This window comes from Lygodium microphyllum, chromosome 11, assembly GCF_053477565.2.
Source record: "Lygodium microphyllum isolate KBCC chromosome 11, Lygodium_microphyllum_v1.1.10, whole genome shotgun sequence".
In the NCBI taxonomy this organism is placed as follows: Eukaryota; Viridiplantae; Streptophyta; class Polypodiopsida; order Schizaeales; family Lygodiaceae; genus Lygodium; species Lygodium microphyllum.
The window spans coordinates 106,363,885-106,377,798 of NC_141145.1; positions in this window are offsets into that span (position 1 = coordinate 106,363,885).

Below are 13,914 nucleotides of genomic sequence, written 5' to 3' on the forward strand. Positions count from 1 at the left end.
CATAACCAAATATTCGGATGGTTGTTGTCTTTTCCAAAAACATAACTTTGTGCACATTGTACTACAAACTTGAGTGTCCAAGAATCCTTGTAAGTGCTTTAACACAGACAATTGGCCATGAGGCCTCCTTTGAGAAAGTGTTGTGCAAAACCAATAGAATATTGGGATCAATCTTTGACATATAATGCCGAAATGCAACATCCTTTAGGGAACTACCACCAACTCTCAATCCTTTGGCTCTTCCTAAGAAATTATCCTCATCAGCAATCTCCAACTATAAAAGTAATAGTTAGAATGAAAAAAATGAAAATATGTATGTGGTTCCACAAAAACAAAAGAATGCATTACCATTTGATTTTCACTACTCTCAAGTTTGCTTGGATTACATAAGCTAATTGATGCTCCTTGACATCCTTGAGCTCCTTTACATATTCTGACTCCTCCCTTTCGAAATTGAAGATTCCAAGCTTCTCTTGAAATTGGTCAAACTCTTTGTCAGCAATCTATAACTCTCTCTCAATATCTTTAACCTTGCTTAAACATAGGGAAAAAGCATTTGATACATCTATAAACTTATCATCAAGCATTTGAGTATCTAATTTAAGTAAGTCTTCCTTAGAATCCTTTTCAACATCCACTATGCCTTTTGTATCTACAGATGCCTCTGCAATAACTTCCAAGCAATAATCTTCTCTCAAATTGAAAAGAATTTGGAGATTAGACAATAATATGTACTCTTTGTCTTTAATTGGGAAAGTAGGCAAAGATGGAATGATAAGGCTTGAAGGAGTGTCAGATGGCTCATCAACCTCTATAGTGGTCTCTTCAATTATTGTATCTACTTTGAATTCAATAGCATCCAAGTCCTTTGCAACTAATGCTTCCATCTGGGTGTCTAGTTGCTCCTTTACATCAACTTCATCTACAGTCTCTTTAAGAAGACAACAACTAGATAATTTTGAGGTTTCTTTATGCTTTTCATCAGATCTTAGAGGGTATTTCACAAGGGCAAATACAATGAATGTAGTAGACTTAAGCATAAGCTTGCATTTTTTTGGATGTAAACAACATAACTCAGGTGCATAAAATCTATAAAGAGAATGATAACCACATTTCTTGGTAAACAATGACTTCTCAGTGCCTGACCTTCCAACAGGGGTGTGAACATACTCCTCCAACTGAACAATAGGATATGCCAACTCTTCAAACTCTACAAAATCTTCCTTGATAAAGTCATTTGAGAAATTAAGAACTTGATCAAGGTCCCACCCTGGATTGAAAATCTCCCTAGCTATTGGATAGAAAGCAATGTCAATATTGTTTTCTATGAGAAAATCCAAAAGCTTCTCAGAGGCTGTGACATCTGTAATTTGAGACAGCCCTGGGATCCTCACAGGAGAATTTGAAGCCTTTCTCTTCTTTGGATCCTTCCTTGAACCTTTAGTTGTCACAGACATATGAGATGCTATTGAAACATCTGAGGCAACTGACTCCTTTGTCATTGTGGGCTCAATGACTCTTTTCCTCTTCATAGATGTGGAGGCAGACATGTGTGATATCTCTGTACCAGACATCTCCTTGAGATTCAATAGCTCTAGTTTGCTTACCTATACAACGCGAATATCAAGGTATAAGCCTTTTGAAGTGGTGCACTCGCTCCGCGTTGGAGGAGTTATGAATACGACACGATTAGAAGCCTTTCGGAATCTCCAAACCCCACCATCGCGCCGTTTCCACGAGAGTAAGAAAAGGAGTGTTGGACGAGTCATGAATACGATGTGATAGGAAGAAAATCAAAAGCTTTCTATTTATCTTCTCGCACTGTGTTGGATGAGTTAGGAATATGACACAATAGGATTGTGCATGTGGTGGGCACGACCTTGACGGAGGGGGTGACAGAGTATGGATGGAGGGGGCGACATGGAGATTGAAGGCGAAGTATGGACGCAGAGGTTGATGCAAGGGTGTCAGAGGGGGTGTCGGTGATGAACAAGGAGATGGATGGGGTGATGCATGGGGTGACGGAGGGGGTGTCATTTGATAAAACAAGGAGATGGAGGGGGTGATGCTAGGGGTGACGGAGTGGGTGATGCAGTGGGTGATGGAGACGGTGTCAGAGACGTTCGACGCACAAGGATATGGGAAAGAAAAGGGTGCGAAAAAATTTGGGTGGCCTTAAATAGACGCGAGGGGGGAATAAGGAATGTTCCAAAAACCCTAATCAAACGGCCAATGAGAACATGACACGTGGATATCAACACCCGTGAGTATATAAGAACTTCTGAGTTGGCGTGAACATGATTTCACACCTTACTTCATGACTGCCATTCGTCCAATAGTTTTGACATATCTCATCGACAGAGGTGCCATACATCCGATGTTAATCACATCGACAGCTATTGAGTTGTCCGAAACAATGCGATATAATACTTCAGCAACTAAGGCAAGAACCTTCATTGTGCTGTATTGGAGTTGTGGAGGTGGTGAGTTGTCTGAAACAACACGACAGCATAAATCAAAACTTTTGCAACAACTTGCATCTCGTCGTATCAGAGCTATAGGGTTTCTTCTTGTCTTCTCGCACTGCACTGCGACCGGGGAACTCATGCATTCATGTTGCATTGGAATCTGCCAATACGAAGCGATTAGAGCAAAGGAGAAACTCAAATTCACTCCATTGTGTTGTATTGGTCTAGCCTTTATTGCGAAGCGAGGAGGAGGAGTTCAAGGCTTCCATCTAATCTCTATTATGGCACGATGGGAGTCAGTTGACTTCGTGTTTAGCTTCCTTATCGCGCCGTGTGGGTTTCAATGGCCAAGACAAAACAAATTGCAAGGAAGGTCTTGGTGAAGAAATCTTCTGAAGAAGGTCATGAGCTAACTATTGAGGAGACAGTTGAAGAAATTGTTATCCATGTTACACTAGCTGGTGAAGTTATGTGGTGAGTTTGATCCCTCAGCTTCTCCTTACTCTCAGGTTCTCAAGGAATCCCTTGTGAGGAAAAAGAGAAAGTCAACATGGTTTTACATGTAGAGGTGTTTTGCAGAGATCAAGAAAGCTCAAAAGTCAACTAGTCACCTCATTCCTAAGGCTGCATTTTTTAGACTAGTCAAGGAGATATCTGATAGGTTGTCCTCTATTGCTTCTATGGATGGCTTCGACAAGAGATGGTAGTTGTCTGCCCTACTATGCTTGCAAGAGGTAGCAAATGATTTTTTAATAGATTTTATGAATGATGTTTATATTGCAGCTGCCCATGCACCTCGAATTACATTAATGAATAAAGACTTTAGTATGGTTAGCAGACTTAGATATATGTTTGACAAAGTTTTGAAGCCTCTTCCATCAATTGATCAAAAGGCATTTGACATTCTCAATGTTCCACCCAGGAGAAAGCAGAAAGAGCTACTGGCACCCAAGATTGAAGAAGTTACCCATTTTGTATCCTATAAGAGTTATAAGTGAGCAGGAGGTTGTCTTGGAGGAGAAAAGGAAAAAGGCAATAGAAAATGAGGATCTGATCTGGTAGAGAAAGATTTTTTCTCTTGGCCAAGTGAACTATGAGAGGATAGGCAAAGTGTACGGCCAAATGATCATGAATGTTTCTGTTAGTCCCGAGAAAGAAGACTACCTCAGTATTTCTCCAGAGGATAAGATTCTATTTGAGAAAAACGATACTCAACTAACAGATTTAGTAGTTTATTGTTGTTTGAGGTAAGATCTTTTGCTTCTCTTTATTTATAATGAATTTTTCCAAGGGTCCTTATATTGCACTCATTCTCTTATTCATTCTTTACTTTGTATACAGGAGGGCATATGTTGCTTCCCTTAGCATTGATATTGCTAAGGGTATATTTGTTATTGATCCACTTCTCTCTGTGGATTTGTTTTCAAAATCTGATTCAAATATTGCAAGGTTTTTTAAGGACTTCGATAGTGTCACAAACCATCATATTTTTTTTCCATATATTGAAAGGTACTTTCTTCAACGTTCTATCTCTTGATGATTTGTCTTTAAGGTTATTTCTCACTTGTGTTTTGGTTTGCAGGGGACACTGGAGCCTAATCTATATCGAAGTTCCTGCAAGAGAGGTCATTTTTATGAATTCTCTTTTAGGAATCCATGGCCAATCAAAGATGTATTGTCAATAAACACTCTTTATTTTATCTTTTATTGGATAAAGTTTATAGTATTCACTAATAAGTTAATGTGTGCAGTGCTGCTAGACTTGTTACTACCCACTTGGACACTAGCTTTCAATGCATTGTTGATCCTCAGAGACCTTTCAAGTTTTTGCTTCAAGAGGTCCCATTGCAAAATGACGTACATAGTTGTGGCTAGAGGGTGGTTTCAAATGCTTCGAGGATAATAGATTCAAAGTTACTGAATGTAGAGGGGGTGAATGTAAGTTTCCTATGCTTTATCCTTTTTATAGTGAAAGTCTCTTGCTACTTCAAATAACTTGTGTGCTTTGCTATAGTGCAGAGAATACCTTGAATCATACATGTGGTGGATACGAGAGAGGTGTATTGAACTAGTTTTAGATAGGGCAATTACACCAGTGGACCTAGATTCCCCTCTCCGAGCTAAAAATTCCAAAGGACAGGCGACAACGAAGGGCAAAAGCAAGAAAATGGCAACCACCAATAAAAAGAAGTCTCTAAGGTCTAAACAAAAGGGGCCCAAAATGAAGGGCATGCCTAAGCTTTCTCCATTGAAATTTAGTCCATCCCCTCTAACGCCCAAGCAGAAAAGAGTGCATGAGGTAATTAAGTTCTTCGAGCGACTGAGGAAAACGCCTACTAAGAGGAAACTAGTGATGACAAATGAAAGTATGGAAGATGAAGCAACTTTTCCAAAGAAAGAGAGAAGTCTTAAGGATGGAGAAGTTATAGATCAAGGAGAAGCTAAAGAACAGCCCGAGGATGAAGAAGCCAAATATCAAAGAGAAGCTAAAGAATAGCTTATAATTACCAGTTTGTCTATTTGTACTGAAGTAATAGTCCCCTTATGTATACATCTGTAGTGCAATATTCTAACCCAAAATGTAATGATATGTCATTTTGATCTTACCCATGAAAGACAATTTTTTGTTCATAAAATCATAGAGAATTATAAAGCTTGTACCAAGTCTTTCCTATTAAATTGTACTATAAATTTTTAACTCGTGATATAATGAAATCATTTTGGTCCACAAACGACGATTTCCTATTCACAGAATCACTGCAAAGCTTACACCAATATTTTTTTAAATAGTACTTATCAATGTGTATAATTCCATGTTTCTGACAGCAATATTTGTGAGCAAAAGAAAGATTCAAAATTATTTATACATGCATATTTATGGTCCGAAACTCACAACACTAGGAGGCAAACAACTCATACATGATACAGAGCTCTCAACTCTTTTTCCAATTACAACACCATTTACCTTGAACTTATATCTAGGAGTAACATTCTCTAGAAACTCCAAGGTATCTCTTACATCCTTAAGACTCCACTTTGAAGTAATGTTCACCTCCTTTACTTCTTGTGCGATAACTTGCACTGTAAGTTTCAATGTCTTACAATCAATATATGGATCTAAACGGACCCAAGAACCTAATATAAGTTTGTATCTTTTGTAATTAAAACCTATGATAAGAGATTGTCGAGATATATTATAGGATACATCCAATGATTGAGGGAACACATTGCACCTTATAAAGTCACATTTGTGACCAGATTCCTTGACTTTCCAACATAGATCTAAAATTTTGTCCAAATCTTCCTTTGAAAAATTTCTGTTTAGCCATGAAACCTTCGTCCATTGTAAACATGCTGTTTTAAAGCAAGCTACAAAAACATGCAAGGGTAAAAACCATGATAAGTGTACTCTTCTCGAGATCCTTCCAGGAGTCATAGCCTTTTGAAAATCTTGAGCAATCTTGAGTTAAAAACTCTCCATTGTTGCTTCATCAGGCATCTCCCAATCCAAAGATGAGAGGCTTGGTAATTGCATATCTTCAAGGTATCTGTACACACCCACTCTTGAAGGAACCACATATTGTGCATAATACACAAAAATTCCACTTTTATGAAAAAACTCATGGTCTGATTAACCTAAATAATGTCTGTAAATTCTTTATGAATGGCATGGAATGTTCCGCTGAGGCTCTCCATAGGTTGCCACTTGAAACTTATTGATGGAAAGATATCTACAACCAACAATCCATTATTTAGCATATGCTTCAAACAAAACCATATACTCACGTAAACCTCACAACTCAAACTTACAGTGTGCTTGCTGGGAAAAACATTCATGTGGAGCCAAGTGCATATCTCTAGCCATGTAAACATGTTGCACCAAAGCAAACTAGCCTTGAGGCATGGTTTTGAAGGCAAAGATACGTCCCTTCCAATGATATTTGATATCTCCTTGTTTTGTTTTTTTCACTCTGTGAGAGCCCCTACAAGACGGTAGCATTGTAACCCAATCATTTATAGTAAATATTTTGGGCTCCCATTCTCCATCTGCGCTCTTGCAATACATGGTGCAAGAGTTTATGGAATGAGAAGGACGCCTTGTGGATGCCATGTAAAAGACAATGAGTATACAGACAATAAGCGGAGAAAGAAACCTAAAAAGAGAGGTCAAGGAGACAAATTAAAAATACTATGAGCGCCAAGAACTTTGAAAATTCTCCCAATTTTCAAAATGGTCTTAATTAACTTAACTTTGTCATGTCTTTATTAGAGGTTTTGACAGCTTTTATTAGTTAATAGGGGCCGTTAGAACTACCAAAACTTGTCAAGGTTTGAAGATTTCGGCTAAATAGGAGGGGAGAATGACAAAATGAACTCTATTATCTCAAAACCAGAGGAGACAAGAATACCATATTTTTGTCCACATGGCAAAATCTCTTTGGCCCTTTCCTTAATCCACGAATTAACAAAAGTGCCATTTTTAATGTTTTTTGGCCCTAATGTTCTCTTTTCTATGCTTGAGTGCCACATTTGCACACCACCCATTGAATAGGAGGAAACACCGTGAAGGGCAGAGGATTCGATAACTTCCATCATTGAAGGAAAAGCTACCACAAAGGAGGGGGAGCCATCGTAGTTGAAGAGTAGTGTGGCCACACACTGTGTGTGTCCCTAGTAGTACACAACTATCACATTAATGTGGTGAAACGGGTAGATTGATACATGGATTGTTGTGAGGAATGCATACATGTGTATAGAATAGGTTGGGACCCTCCCCACAATCCCATGAAAAGTAACTCTCTCTTGTCTTGGTGGGGTGAGAGTGCACTAAGGGAAGAAGTAGGGGACCCAACACTCTGCACACATGCACATGGGTGATTGGTAGGTGCAACATGTTTGTCACATTAATGGCATGAGGTGCATGCATTGGAAACATGAGAAGTCGTTTTCTTTGAGTTAATAAAAAAATTCTTCCTATTGACACATTAAAAGAGTCAAAGCATGTGCTTTCAAACCTCTTGTGTGGTGCATTAATTGCTTGAGGCACCTATATGAACCAGACAAAAAGAGTTATTATTAGCTTAAGTGTTTATTTGTGATTTGGATGCATTTAGGTTGGAAAAAATTTAAAACCAATAGTAGAGTTACTACTATAAATAGGGTAAAACAAGGAGAAAAAGGGGCTTCAATGTATTAAGAGGGGAAAAAGAGAGAGAAGGGGAGTGGAAGACTGAAGGAGAAGGGGTTTAAGAGGCAAAGAGAGCAAAGGGGAGCTCATTTTTGCACTCAGGGTTGAGAGAGAGAGAGAGTTCGATAGGTTGTTGTAGGGCAGCAAGGAGTCAAGAAGAGCTTCAATTCATGCGATTGGGCACATCTGGAGGCTATAGGTGAGTTGTTTTGATTGTTGACCCCTTGTTGTTTGATTTTGGAGCTTGCTAGAGACTAGGAGAAGCATCGAGTGTGATACATCAGATTTTCATTGAGTCTACGCATGTTTTTGCTATCACAGTCATCATAGCCTTGTCGACTAACCCTGACTATTATAGCATATGTTATTTGAACTTTTTCTATGGATAAACTATTAAAAATATCTATAAGAATCCCATTCAAAGCAACATGAAGAAGGGCTCGATATTCAGGGTCTCTTAAAATTTCAATCAAATACTTGCGTTTTAAGAATGCCTTTAGAAGCTCCATTCAGATTTCCATAATTGGACAACCCAAAATTGAATAGTCTAGAATCGGACAACCAAAATTGGACGTTTGATTTTGGGAATTGGACCAAAACCTGCAAATTGGACAGGAGAATAGAACATCAAATTCTAACAGTTTTTTACCTTCCTAGACCCCGTAGGAACCAAACCCTAGCTATAGGACACCCCAATAGATCCTCGGGTGAGTGAATAGGGCAATAGAGCCAATTGGCTCAAGGGTTGAGACCAACAGTCCAAGAGCGATTGTGGTCACTGACCATACTCCAATAGAGGCTTGGACTAACAACTTGAACTCACTACCCTTGAGACCACACATCAATCGTACAGTAGGGACCTAGAATGGACCACTATGAGTAGTTGCCACTTGTACACGAGAGCTAGCACGAGCTAAAACAAATTAAAGGGAGTGTGATCTGCATTGATTGTGATTGATTTAATACACTTCATTACATAACCACTTGAAGTGCACAAGAAAAGATAGAAAGCTTGATTTGGCACAAGTCCACTCCATCGCTCGTGTGTCTAGTTCATGTAACGTTGCAAATTGATTTGTGTAACAAGGAATACACTAGCGGGGCCTAAGTAAGCAATGAACCCACTAATAGGATCAAACCCCAAGAAGCTAGATACAACTTGAGAACTAGGAGTTGAGGCGAACAACTACGAATTGTCAAGCAACAGAGAAGGGAGAGAGAACCGACACGATTAGGGATGCCGCTTTACCCACTCTAATCAATCTGATCGACACACTAGTTGCTTAGAAAACCACTGACATGTCGGGAGCCAACACCATCATTGTAGATGATGAGATTGACTTGGGAGAATTCCTTGTCAACATTCAGCAAATGGTAAAATGGTACGACCTACAAATCAAAATAGTGCATCGTGGTAGACTAGCCGAGGAGATCATAGTTGATATCGATGAAGAGAGAAAGTTGGCAAAAAGGAAAGCACTGCAAGGCATGGTTTCCTACAACTAAGAGTAGTGAGCTTAGAAATCGAGACAAGACATAGAAATGCACAAGATCCAACACGTCTTAGTTCTCGCCAATAGAACTAGGGTAGGACCAAATGCTGAGAGGAAGAGAGCGCTAGAGGCTAATCTTATGCGGGCGAGCTTCTCACAAAGCGACTCTTAGACAATACAGTTGTGGAGCAAAGTGGAGTAGCCCTAGTAATGATGTTTCTAGTAGGACTAGGAATCATGCCAAACTCTAGGAGCCAAACCAAAATACCTGCTGTTGCTAAGCAACTTGACAAGTATCAGTCCGTTAATGATTGCTATAGCTTCCTAGTGGAAGAATGATATAATGAACGAGCGATCTCCACTATATTTATAAACAAAATCCAAAGCAAATAGCTCTACAAGGCCTTGGTGAGCAACTTGAACCTACAAAGGGACATGCTAGCTAGGGTCTTTGAAGAAGCCATACATGTGGATGACCTACTCAAGGAGTGAATCTCTAGAACCATGACCCGAGAGGGCATGCCTCTAGATCCTCAGAGGGAGCCATGAACATTGGCGAGAGATCTATCCAAAACACACAAGACAAGGGAAAGGGTGTCGAGACCAGAGCTACGAGTTGGTAGACATGAAGCTAGAGTTGGCAAGGCTTCAAGAGACGATGAGGAGGCCCACACAACCTCATGTGCCATGCATACATTGCGGAGGAAATCACCTCCCAGTTGAGTGCTTGGATCTTAGGTCAAAACCATGTGCTAATTGTGGTAGTTTTGGGCATGATGTGGTGCATTGCAGATTACCAAGACGATTTATGTACCCACAACCATATAATCAATTGTACTACCTAGGGAATAGGCCTTCGAACTTTGGGAGGGGAGCTCCAATAGCTCTCCCAGCATCCAACAACTCAAAGCCAGCTATCCCTAGGATGGACAGAATCCTACAGGGATACCTAGAACACTTGGACCCATTGTGACCCATCCATCGATTGACACTCCGATGCATTATGTGGAGGATCCAAACAAGGATGAAGCATATGTGAACCCTTACATCTCATACAATGAATAGGATAACCCCATCTTGATGGATTTTAGACTGGTGCTAGTGATGGCGTTAGGTAGGGGAAGAGGTAGAGGTCTAGGAGCACAAAACAAAGAACGCATCATGTGCTAGACTCAAGATTACCTAGAGCATATCTCATCTCACTACCCCTGAAAGGGAGCAAGCCCGTCAAGACCAAGCAAACCTAAGGTGTCCAGAGTGCGAGATCGCACACTTGTACACTGAATGCATAGGCAGAAACCTTCCTCAAGTTCAGCAATTGTGCAATCTGTACCCTTGGGGCTGTTTGAAGTCGAGACACTTGATGGTGAGGCCACCCTAATCCTATTGAGCATCATGACCTGAGCGCAAACGAAGCAAGCTAGTATCTCATTACCTAGTCTAACCTAGCAATCTTGACACAACTTTAATAGGGAAGAAGAGTCGTAGGAGACAGAGAAAGAGGGCTAAGACAAAGGTAACACTTAAGACAGATGGTGCCACCACACTACCCAAGGAAAAGCAAGTCACAAACATAGAAGCAAAAACATCGAATCCTAAGACGGTAGAAAAGGAGAGTGCCAAGATTGGGGAGTACCCCAACCCAAGGTGCCAATTGGAAGTAGTGGATAAGGTCAAGGAGTGGGTGAGAGAAGCCAAAGAGCACTTCAAGGGATGCTAAACCCATCATGGAAGATGAGATCAATGAACTCTCTAGCATGAGCACACTAGTCTCACCTACATGGTTAAGATCAAGAGATGCATTTGCACCCCATGTAGTACCATAAGGATAGAGCCTAGACACCATAGGTAAGTAGACTAGCCAAGATCACTGGCAAAAAAGCATAGAGCCTAAGAGAAAGCAGGCGGTTGGTAACCTGCTCACGACATTGATATCAGCCCTTGTGACTCTACCTTTGGGAGAGCTGCTTAGGTAGAATCCAACACTATGGCAAGGGTTGAAGCAATAGGTAGAAAGACTTGATGCGATCGACTTGCCTGACCATGACACAATAATGCATATACTAAACTTAACCCTGAACTTAGTGCCTAAGTCTTTGCATGTAAATGATTTTTGGGAAGGCACAGATATGTACGTAATCTTACCTATCAATGCATTAGGAGATGCCACAAGGAAGGGAATTGTACTCGCCATATCATGGAGCACCATGACAGTTTGAGTAGCTTCCTTATGAGGACCAAAAACAATCTGAAGGACAATAACATCAACAAACATATCACAATGACATGATGGTACTCCATTTAAGAAATCAATCATTGCAAACTTCTAGACAACCATAAGTGAGAGAATCATAAACTGCTCTATGAGGCAAAACCCCACTCCCTGCTCTATGAAGAAACACTGTAGAAAGTTGAAACAAATTGACTGCAATTGTGGATTTCTCCTAAACTTCTTGATTTGGTTGTACCAACCTCCTTAGTCTAAACCCATTTACTGCTAGCTTGATTATTTCACCTACAAAATAGCCAACACAAAAGCTCCTTGACCCACATCTTTGACAACCTCATAGGGACCAATATACCACAACTTCAACTTTTTTGGATGCTTTCCAAGCTTTGAATTATAGACAATGAAAAGATCTCCCTCCTTAATTATATTCTTCTTAATGCATTGGTTTACCCATGCTTGTCTTCTTGATTGCACCATTGTTGAAAGGCAATGGGCTATAATTCGATCTTCTTCAAGCTCCATCAACTTCTGGAACCCGTCATGAAGCGACTCTTCAGGACATAATCTTTAAGTAACTACAACTCTTAAGCTAGGAACCAGAAACTCCATGGGGACCACTTCTTCAAGTCCATAAACTAGCTTGAATGTAGTCAAACTTGTTGAAACCTTACATGTTGTACGAAAAGACCATAATGTTGAATACAACTTAGTGTCCCAATCCTTAAAGTTATTAGCAATTATCTTCTTAAGGACCTGAAGCAAGAGCTCATTAGAACTCTTGGCCTACCCATTTGCTTGAGGGTGATAAGGTGTGGATTTCTTATGCAAAATTATATGTTTAGAAGCCAACTCCTTAATCACTTCATTCTGAAAATGCTTACCATTGTCACTTACCAACTCTATGGGGGCAGCAAACCAAGTCATTATATTAGAATATAGAAATTGTGCCACACTTGTTGCCTTATTGTCTTGCAAAGCTTTAGCTTCAACTCACTTAGTACAATAATCCATACATACCAAAATATACCGGTTTTTGCTCAAGCAAGTAGCTGGCTTGATAGGGCCCACAAAATCAATACCCCACTTTTGGAAAGGCTCTAGAGGCAAAACTAGATGATCTTGCATCATGTCCCTAGATTGAGGTTGACCTTCCTTCATACAAACAATGCACTCTTTTGCATACTAATGAGTATCTTTAAGTACCATTGGCCACCACAAACGAGCTTGAAGAATCTTATTGCTGGTAATCTCATAGGAAAAATGACCTCCTGTCAATCCCGCATGTGCCTCATGTAGAACAATGGGCTATTCCTAACCAGTTACACATCTCCTTAACACATTGTCAATGCCCCTCCTATATAGAGCACTCCCATCATAACCTAAAAGTGTCTGCTCTGCAATGCTAACCTTCTACGGTGATCTCTTGACAATTCTACATGCATCACTCCATGAAGCAAAAATTTCAACATTTGATCATAGAAGGAATTGAATTGATTCACATGAACATTGAATAGCTCTCCATTAATCAACTAATCATTTACCCTTAGTACAGGGTCCAGTGACTCAAGTCTACTCAGAAAATCAGCTACCGCATGCTCTTTACCTGGTTTATGCACTATTTTGTAGTCAAACTCTTGTAAAAAAAGCATCCACCTTGCTAATCTTCCCGTAAGCTACAGTTTATTGATGAGATATAATAAAGCTTGATGATCCACATTAAAAATTAATTGATTCCCCAATAGGTAATGTCTAAACTTCTGCAATGCAAATATCATTCCAAGAGCTTCCCTTTTAGTTATTGTATAATTCTTCTCAGCTGTTGTAAGCATTCTACTTGCATAGTAGACATATCTAAACTAGCTTGTAACTCTTCCCTACATCATAACTGCACCCATCGCAATGTCAGATGCGTCAATAAATACATGGAATGGAATATCCCACTGTAGAGTTTTAAAATTGGTGCTACTACTAATATCTTCTTCAATATATCAAAAGCTTTATCCTGGTCATGCCTCTAGATAAATTGAACTCCCTTCTTAGGAAGCAATGTAAGTGGAGTACAGATATGAGCTAAATATCACAAATACCTATTATGCTATTTCACTTGCCCCACAAAGCGCATCACTTCTTGAACTGTTGTAGGTACAACAACCTTCTAAACTGCTTGAATTTTCCTCGAGTCAATATCCATACCTTCCTGTGAGATAATATACCCACAAGAACTCCTCTTTTAGCAGCAAAAATAGATTTAAATGGGTTAAGTGACATCCCAATTTGATGGCATCTTTCAAAACATAGCTTGAGATGCTATAAATGATCAACTTTCTTGCCAAATACACGAAAATCATTTATGAAAACCCTCATAAAAGATGTAAGATATGGATCAAATGTTTTATGAGCTGCACCTTGAAATTCTAGTGGTCCATTCTTTAAACCAAAATTCATAACAATACTTACAAATGGTCCCCATTCCGTTATAAAGGCTGTCTTATCCATATCATTGGGATGCATTCAGATTTGATTATATCCAGAGAA